This window comes from Prunus mume, linkage group LG2 (genome assembly GCF_029339155.1).
Source record: "Prunus mume cultivar Tortuosa linkage group LG2, ASM2933915v1, whole genome shotgun sequence".
NCBI classification, from domain to species: Eukaryota; Viridiplantae; Streptophyta; class Magnoliopsida; order Rosales; family Rosaceae; genus Prunus; species Prunus mume.
The window spans coordinates 44013763-44022118 of record NC_142699.1 but is presented as its reverse complement, the minus strand read 5'-3'; the positions used below and the strand labels follow the sequence as shown (position 1 = coordinate 44022118).

At 45.8% G+C, this 8356-nt stretch overlaps 1 pseudogene; it reads left to right on the top strand.

Moving 5' to 3' along the window:
* Nucleotides 1-6236: 6236 nt before the first annotated feature.
* LOC148920478 (uncharacterized) lies at nucleotides 6237-8008 on the top strand (annotated as a pseudogene).
* The last annotated feature ends 348 nt before the right edge of the window (nucleotides 8009-8356 follow it).

The following is an 8356-nucleotide window of genomic DNA, read 5'->3' as shown; positions in this document are numbered from 1 at the left end:
TCGGCCTCGTGGATCGTAGTGTTGAAGGTCAAGTGAAGGCCGTAAAGACACCGCCAAGAAGCCGTGGTTAAATCGCCACGTGGCCTCAGGATCCCATGCCCCATTTAATGAAGTAATGCCTCTGACTTCGCAGCAAACCCACTAATCGCAAGAAGCATTTAATGCATAAGGGAAGTGACTGAAGTCAGGATTTGGTGATGGAAATCAGGGTGGTTAGGCACATACATTCTCACAAGTAATCTTACGACTTGAGGTCAGATCACCAACCACCAGACCAGGGCATTAAATGCGTTCCCACGGCCAAGGGGTCAGAACCCACGATCAGGGCGGTGGCCGAGATTTATGGGGGTCACGCCACCATGCTTCCCAACCCCAAGCCACCATACTTCACGATCCCAAATGCCAATTTGACAACCTACTTGCCCCAGTCAGGCTCCACCACGCAGGTCTTGTCAGCCTCGATTGTCCCTCCAGGACTCCTCCTATAAATACTAAGCTCATGACTACATTCAAACGGTTCAAACACCAAACCGAAAGCCTCTCACGGAGCAAATTATATTTTCCTGTAATGCACTTTCAATATCTTTATTTGCTTTCCTAGGAGTAGTGGTAGATTGTAAGGAAAATTCATTCATCAATATATCATACGACCCTTGATTTTCAAGGCGCCGGAGCACCATCCCTGTTGTCATCTCATTCACCCCATATATCATATGACCGTTGCTCTCTGAGCAACGCACCAGAGCACCGCCTAAAACTCGCCACCAACAGAACCATCAAACGACCTTGTAGCTCGGGCCGTGAACCCGACGGCCGAGACCAGTTCCTCTCTCGGCCACAATCGTTTGATCAGGAGTCGAACTCGAAATAGGCGCATCATTTAAACCATCTTCGACCCAAAACCTCATCACCATCTCGACGCACGGTAGACCGTCTTTGGCACGCCCGCGCATAATCGCACCGCATCCAAAAGAAGGACGTCACGTGTTAACGCTCATCCCCACGGTCCAAAGCACCAGGCCGAGAGATTTGCGCAGCCAACAAATTCATGAATGGCTTAAAAAAAATAGAAAAGAACAAAAAACTAGATTATGGTGATGAAATAAGTGTCATAAAATGTTAAAAACGGAGTCATTTTGGTTCTAAATCGAAAAACAAAAACATAAACACTCAGGTTAAATCTAATATAATATAAGGTTAAAAGTTTGGGCTTAGACACAATATTTCTTTTACGAGATTGGTTTCTTTTTGCAGCCGGTTGATTTAATATGGGACGTCCAAATGGTCCTTGTATTTTACTGTGTTGGCCAATTTAGTCCTTGTGTTTTCAATTTGGCCAATTTCATCACTGTGTTTAGGATTGATAGCTAATGTGGTCCAATATGTTAAATTTGCCTTTAAATAAGCATTATAAACTTCTTCTTTTTTAATCTTTTGAAAACCTGTAAGTCTTTTTGAAAGAAATTAAATTAACTTAAAAATATTAAAACTTCATTAAAGGGTTTTTAACTGTAGACGTCCCTGAACTTTGCCCCCAATTGCAATTAGGTGCATGAACTTTTTTTTGAGGCAATTACATCATTTAACTTCACAAGTTGTTCCAATTGGGTCCTGTCATCTAAGTCTGTCAATTTGTCTGTCAAACTGAGGGGTAAAAGCCTCCTTTTGTGCTACAGAGGTAAATATGACATTAGAAAAACAAACAAACAAAAGGTAATAGGAAGGGGAGGGGTTGCTCAGATAGTGGAAAATGGGAATTGGGTGACCATTGTGAGTAGGGGGAGGGTGATGAGCGAAGGAACACGGCTGAAGGGGAGGGATTGGGGAGGGGGAATGGGGTAAGGGGTGTGGCGATGACCGATGAGGAGAGATGGCAGGGCAAATGGCCGAGGAATTGTCAAGTTGGGGAAGATGTATAAGTAAGTACTTGAGGTGTGGGTTGGGGTTGTTCTTAAGAGAGAGAGAGAGAGAGAGAGAGAGAGAGAGAGCTTAGAAGTCGGGTGGATTGGGGTTGTTGTGGTGTGTGTGGCTTTAGGAATTGGCCTTGAGGTTTGGGTGGGGAAAGTGGTTGGGGGCGGAGGTGGACAGGGTGGAAGTAGGTTGTTGTTGGGAAGAAAGAGAGAAGAGTGGAGAGAATTGTGGTGGGATGGGATAGGCAGGCAGGGGAGGCATTGATGGTGGTCTATTTTGTTTTTAGTTTTTCTAGTTTTTAGATCTCATTTTATTTAAATTGAATTCAAATAGTTATATTTTTTAATAAATATTTAAAAGCTTCTAAATTCTTTTAATAACAAGTTTAATGGAATGGGTTTTATTGGCTAACATGTCTAAGCATAGGGATTAAATTTGTCAAATTAAAAATGCAAGGACCAAATTGGCCAACACAATAAAACACAAGGACCATTTTGACATTTAAGCCATTTTTTATTTGATGGGAAATAAACTTTGTTTTTCTTACAATGGATAGAAGGGGCAGAAGATAGCAAATTTTTTTCACGAGTACAAATTTTTTTACAAAGACACTTGCGCATCGGTTTAAAACAAATACAATTTCATCAATTTACATCCGATTCAATATAGATTGGATTATGGTTTTTCCAATCCAATTCTATCACATTAGAGGTTTAAATCCAATCTGATCCGATCCGATCCAATTTATATTAGATTGGATTGGATTGGATGATCGGTTTTCATAATGAAAAAGATAATAATGAAATATGCAACATTTATCTTCAAGTTTAATATAATAAAACACTTTAGTAGATGTAAATGTAAAATATAAATGAAATGCTAGAGAAAATTATTTTGATTTACAATATTGTTAATGCTCTTTTCCGGGGTCAACTTAGAGAAAAGGATATTTGCCTTCAGCAGGAAATGGGCCTGGACCTTCAATAAAGGCTAGCCTGCAGAAGACAAAATAGGAGAAGCAGTCGTTAAGCCTCGGACACCGATGTGGTGCCGGCCGAAGGCTCTCCGATACTTAAGTCAGCTAAGAGGGGTAACTTTAGCAGAGTAATGGTAAAAGGTAAGAAAGTAGTTACCCTTTTTACTAAGGTACTGTTCCCTTTTTATAGGGAAGTGAAAGTGGGAGGTTTGTGTAGATTTCCGATGTGGGACTTTGTGCAAGTCGCTACGGTGGTGACATGTGTCATGAAGATTAGGTTTAGCTGTTTGTGAGCTTTGGCAGTTGGGAGTTTCGGCAGGTGCTTGGCACCTCGGAAAAGTGTCTTCCTTCGGCAGGGGAGAATGCGTGTTTGCCTTGGTGCTAGTTGTTTTGAGGCTGGATATGCTTGGTTGATTATGGTGTAAATAGTAGTCCCCTAAGTTCACGGTCAAAAAGTGACTTCTGGGTTGGGAACTTGTGAGCTCCTTGTGTAATCATGACCGAGCATTCCAGGTTCAAGTGGGAGCCGTAGGGCAGTCTCTAGTCCCCCAAGTTGGCAAGCTAGAAGTTGCGTTAATACTTGGTAGGTATGATAAAAGTTGTGTTAGTCTCTGGAAAATTTGGTAGCTGGGTACCTTTGAAAGAAAAGTAGACTTGGGTCATGAAGCTTTAGCAAGTGTCTTGGGGAGCATGTGATGAGCCTTGCATTTCTTTTTGCATGGCCCTTGCCGTTCGGCAAGGTTGCAAATTTTTTTTATTATTATTTTTAATCTAGGTACCTTGTAAGTTGAGATTTGTGGGAGCTCTTCAAGAAAAATTATATGACCCCTGCCGTTCAGCAAGGGGTTTGAGAGTCTCGGGCTTGAGCCTCATGGGGTCTTTGGTTCTGGTTTAGGTGCTGAAGCGGCCTAGCGGGGCCATGTGGAGCTGGGTGAAGTACTAGGATGACTCAGCATGTAGTGGAGCTGGGCCTTCCAGTCTGGCGAAATTGAGAATAGCTAGGGTTGGATTTTTGTGAGAGGGGTGTAAATATATCCATATGGCTCTTGCTGTTCGGCAAGAGAGCCATCTCCATACACTTTTCTTTTTTATAAGTTCGGCGAATTCAAGCTTCGGGAAAGAGGTGAGTAGAGGCTTGTGATCTTGAGAGCAAGGGACCAAGGTTGTTTGGGCTAATCAATGTGCAAGGGCTAGGCCTTAGGTGGGTTTCGGCAAGGAGGCCAAGATATTCTCACCCACTCCCCCCCCAACCCCTTTTTTTAAGAGGGAGAAGAAATGCCTGGGGCCTTTGTTGGAGTGGACCTTCGGCAAGTAGGCTAAGTCATGGTTTCGGGCTTAGCCTTAGTTGGGCTTTCGGTAGGGAGCTGGGTCCATGGGACCTTGGCTAAGGCTGAAGTGGGTCCGGACCAAATGAGGCCTTAGGTTTGAGAAGCTGGGACCATTCGGCAGACCTTCCGGTTTTGCCCCTATTTAGCTGAAGCACGACCCTTGCCATTCTGCAAGGGTTCATTGGGATTTTTGAGAGATCTCCTATTGTGTCTTCGACAAGTGGGTCTAGGTGCCTGGTCTGAGTCTAAAAGTTGAAGGTTCAGACGCACTCCTTCGGCAAGGTGACTAGAGGCCGAACTCTGCCATTCTGCCAGCTAGCTGGAGTTCAAGATTCTGCGATTTTTGAGCTGGGTTCTTGCCGATTACTAGGCTTGCTTTGGTGGGGATCAAGACTGAGGTCAAGCTTGGCAGTGTGGAGGTGAGTACCCAAATGTCTTTTTCCGTTGTTCAACCCTTGCCGTTCGGCAAGGGTGGGTAGAAATATGTGTGTGATCTTGTTCGTGCTTCATATTTCTTTCGCTGAGTTCTCTTCAAAGAGAGGTTTGGAACCGAAGTTTCAAGTCTTGAGCAGGTCCGGGCTTTCAAGCCGTGACGTGAGTCAAATCGTGGCAAGTGAGCGGTATTGTATTGAGTTCCCAAAATTTGCTTTCCATGGGCCTTGCCGTTCGGCAAGGCCATTGTGTCGACTTCGAAATGATGGAGATTGTCATTTTTGTAGTCGTTAGGAGCTAGGAGCTAGTTTCGCAAGAGTCGGGCTATTGGGCAGATTCGGTTAGTGGGTGCTCGGGCACTAGGAAGTGGGTGCTTGGGCATTAGGGAGGTGGGTGCCTTGAGCAGTTTTTTTTTGGAGGTAAGTCCCGACTTTGGAGTTGGGAGTGTGTTCTTGAAGCTGGGCCGAGAGAGATCCTTTTATAGTCGGATTGGAGCTGAAGCTGTGACATTGTAAGTGTGTCCAAAAGTTCTTTGCTGCTGATTTGGTTTTGGTAAGACATTCTTGCGAGCCAATTTTCTTGAAATCATGGGAACTGATGTTGGTGTTTGTTGGTGTGGTGTCTAGAGAAAATTTTGAATTTTCTGAAGTGTTATTGTGAGCTGTGACTTGGGTACGTTGTTGTGGCAAGGGAGCTGGGCTGCATTAGTTGGACCATTCGGCCAAGCTAAGCCCACATTTGTCTTCAATACCTGCGTCCATAGCCCTCGGAGGGTAGACTAGGAAAGTCCTGTGCGCACGTCTTTGGGACCTAAGGTTTTCGGCTGGGCCGTGATGAGGAAGTCGAGAGTCTTGGGGCTTAGGGTGGGCCAGCGAAACTTTGGTGAGTGCCCCATCCTCCTCCTGAACGGGCCTTGTCGTTCGGCAAGGTACTTTCAACTTCCGTTCTCCTTTTTTTTTTTGGAAAATTGTTGCAGGTACAAGAATTTGGAAAGGGAAGGTGAAAGGGTGCTAGGGTTTCTTGTGTACCCTTTGAGATTTTATAAATAGGAGCTTGGAGTGACGTAGGCGTCATACTTGGAGATTTTTGAGAAAGATTTCCAGAAAGTGAGAAGGAGAAAAGAGATTTCCGGTGAGATTTTGTGGTGGTGCTAGGGCCAAGGAGATTTCCATCGACTTTCCATGGTGGTGCAAACAAGGTTAGACCTCATGTCCCCTGAATTTTGAATTGAAATTCAACTTTTGGTATGAACATGTTGAAGATTAGGATGAACACCTTGAGCATGAGTATGAACATGTTGAACATCCTGAACCTTAAGATGAACTTGTTGAATGTATGCATCTAGATCAAAAAGCATGTAGATGCCGTCCAATTTTGTGTTCTTGTGTTTGGATCCTCCTTGCATGTGCATTAGTTCCTTTTTCTTGTTTCTTCATGTTGTAGATGTCTAAGAGTTCTGATAAAGAATGTCCTGACCCGCTGCCTTTGGTGGGGATGATACTGAGAGTGAAGAGGCTACTGAATATGTTTGTTCGGAAGATGAGAGTTCCCAGACAGAGGGTTTGGTAGAAGGGCTTATAGAAGCTAGGATGGTAGTTCATGAGGGTGAGATGGCTGGGCCATCAGTAGAGTCTAGGTTAGAGGCATATAGGGAGATGCAGAAGAAGTATAAAGTGTTAGAGGCCAGTGTTGATCGGGTTCTAGCCTTGGCACATACACCGGAGGTGTGCTCGAGCAATCAGACATCACCATCAAGGTCTGTGGGTATAGCCGTGGCTCCTGCCTTAGAGGGTGGACATCCGGGTTGGTGTCCCTTTGGCAAAGCGGAATACACTTACAGAAGTAAAGTTGACTAAGCTTCGAACAGATTATAGGGTGCCACCCTATGTGGGCCTGAGGTTACCCAGTGTTGCGGATGTAGTGAGATATCCTCCGGAAGGTTCAGTTATGATTTTCACGGATATGTACCAGCATGGCCTCAGACTACTATTTCATCCATGGGTACAGATGATGTTGGCCAAGTTGGGGTATGCCCCGGGGCAATACAATCCCAACTTTTGGCTGCTTCTGCATGGAGTTTATATTGCTTGGTAGTTGGTTGGGTTGGGGGAGCTAACATTTGAGCAGTTTATGTACTTGTATTCGATATCCATGCAACAGGGAACCTTTGGCTGGGTACAAGCCAATTGTCGGAAGGCAAAAGAGAGGGGTCACTTTATCGGGCATAAGCCCAGCACTCAGAAGTCTTGGAGGAACATATGGTGCTTAGTCTATGGTGATTGGGAGTGTCCTCCAGGGAAGACCGTCTCCAGACACATTCCAACCCACTTCCAGTCTATAGGTCCTTAGCCCCATCCCTTAAGACTAGTTGTTTTGTAGTGTTTTCACTTGTGCTTTGACTCTTGGGTCTTCATGTTTGCTTACGCAAGTGTAAATGGCGGAGTTGTATCTAACATTTGGTGCAGGTTCGGTGAAGTGGGGACCGATCTCCAAGGAGCGAGGCCGAGGTTGAGAGGGTGAGGTCACTGTTGTCAGAGACCAGCGCCAGTGCAAAAACCTAGTCACCCAAGAGAATATGTACGAGTCTGGACTCTTGTAAGGGAGTAAGTACCTAGGTCACTGTTGTTGTTTGTCTTGTGATTCTTTTTGTAGTTTGGACTAACTTAGCTTTTGATGTGTAGTGGTAGGTATCATAAGGGGAAGCACAAAGGTGGCTATGGATCTGGATCATCTTGAGATGCAGAAACGGCTGAGGGAGTCTCGAGCCAAGAGGGTGGAGAAGGGAGGTGCTCGTGAGGCGGGAAGCGTCCCAGGTGATGAAGGCCTTGCCAATGTGCTGCGAAAGAAGAGAGCGCTGGAGGAAGCTCATTGGAGTGTGATGGGACAGGCCGAGGCTTCCTCCCTTTGACCCTCAGGCGCCACCAAGCTCCCCTTCGGTATGGAGGACGTTTATGCCGAAGGGGTGGAGAAGGTGGACTTCTCCGGGCTGCCTCGGCAGAAGATGGAGGTGAACCTGGCCATGCATCGGCAGGAGGTTCCTTTGGTGAACGTCTTCTTGGAAGGCATGAAGAGTGAGCCCGAGGTTCGCGAGGACCCCGGCTACCACATACGCAGATTGGGACCAGAAGACGCTCCTTACCCAGGCCTACATAAGTTGTCCTGCCTAATGAATTTGTTCATATCACTCTAGTTTGCCTTTGACTAATTATGCTTTGTATTGCAGGCTCATGGTGAGTTGTACGTGAATATGGCCAAGGCAGATAAGGAGATCCAGAGGTTGAAGAGGCGCAATGAGATGGCCAAGGACAAGATAGCAGAGGCGCAGGAAGCCATCCAAGAGAAGAACACCTTGGTGCTGTAGAAAGCGGCGATGGTCAAGGAGATGGAAGAGCTGAAGCGGAAGAGGGCTGAAGAGGTAGCTGCTGCCCGAGCTGAAGCGATCGAGTCATTCGGGGTTCAGAGGAGCCGAGGAGCTACATCATGGATCGGATGGTGGCGATGCGGTGTGTTGTGAGAGAGGGTGGCGAGGGTCAACCCTTCGGTGGAGATTAACTTTGACACTAGTGGCGAGCCTTTTCACCTAGCCCTAGCATTGATGCCGCTCAGAGCGAGCGAGCCAGCCACTACGAATGCCCTTCCGAGAGTCTTGAAGGCGTTGCCTTCTTTATGTACTGCAGTTGTTTATGTAAAACACTTGATGTTTATTTAT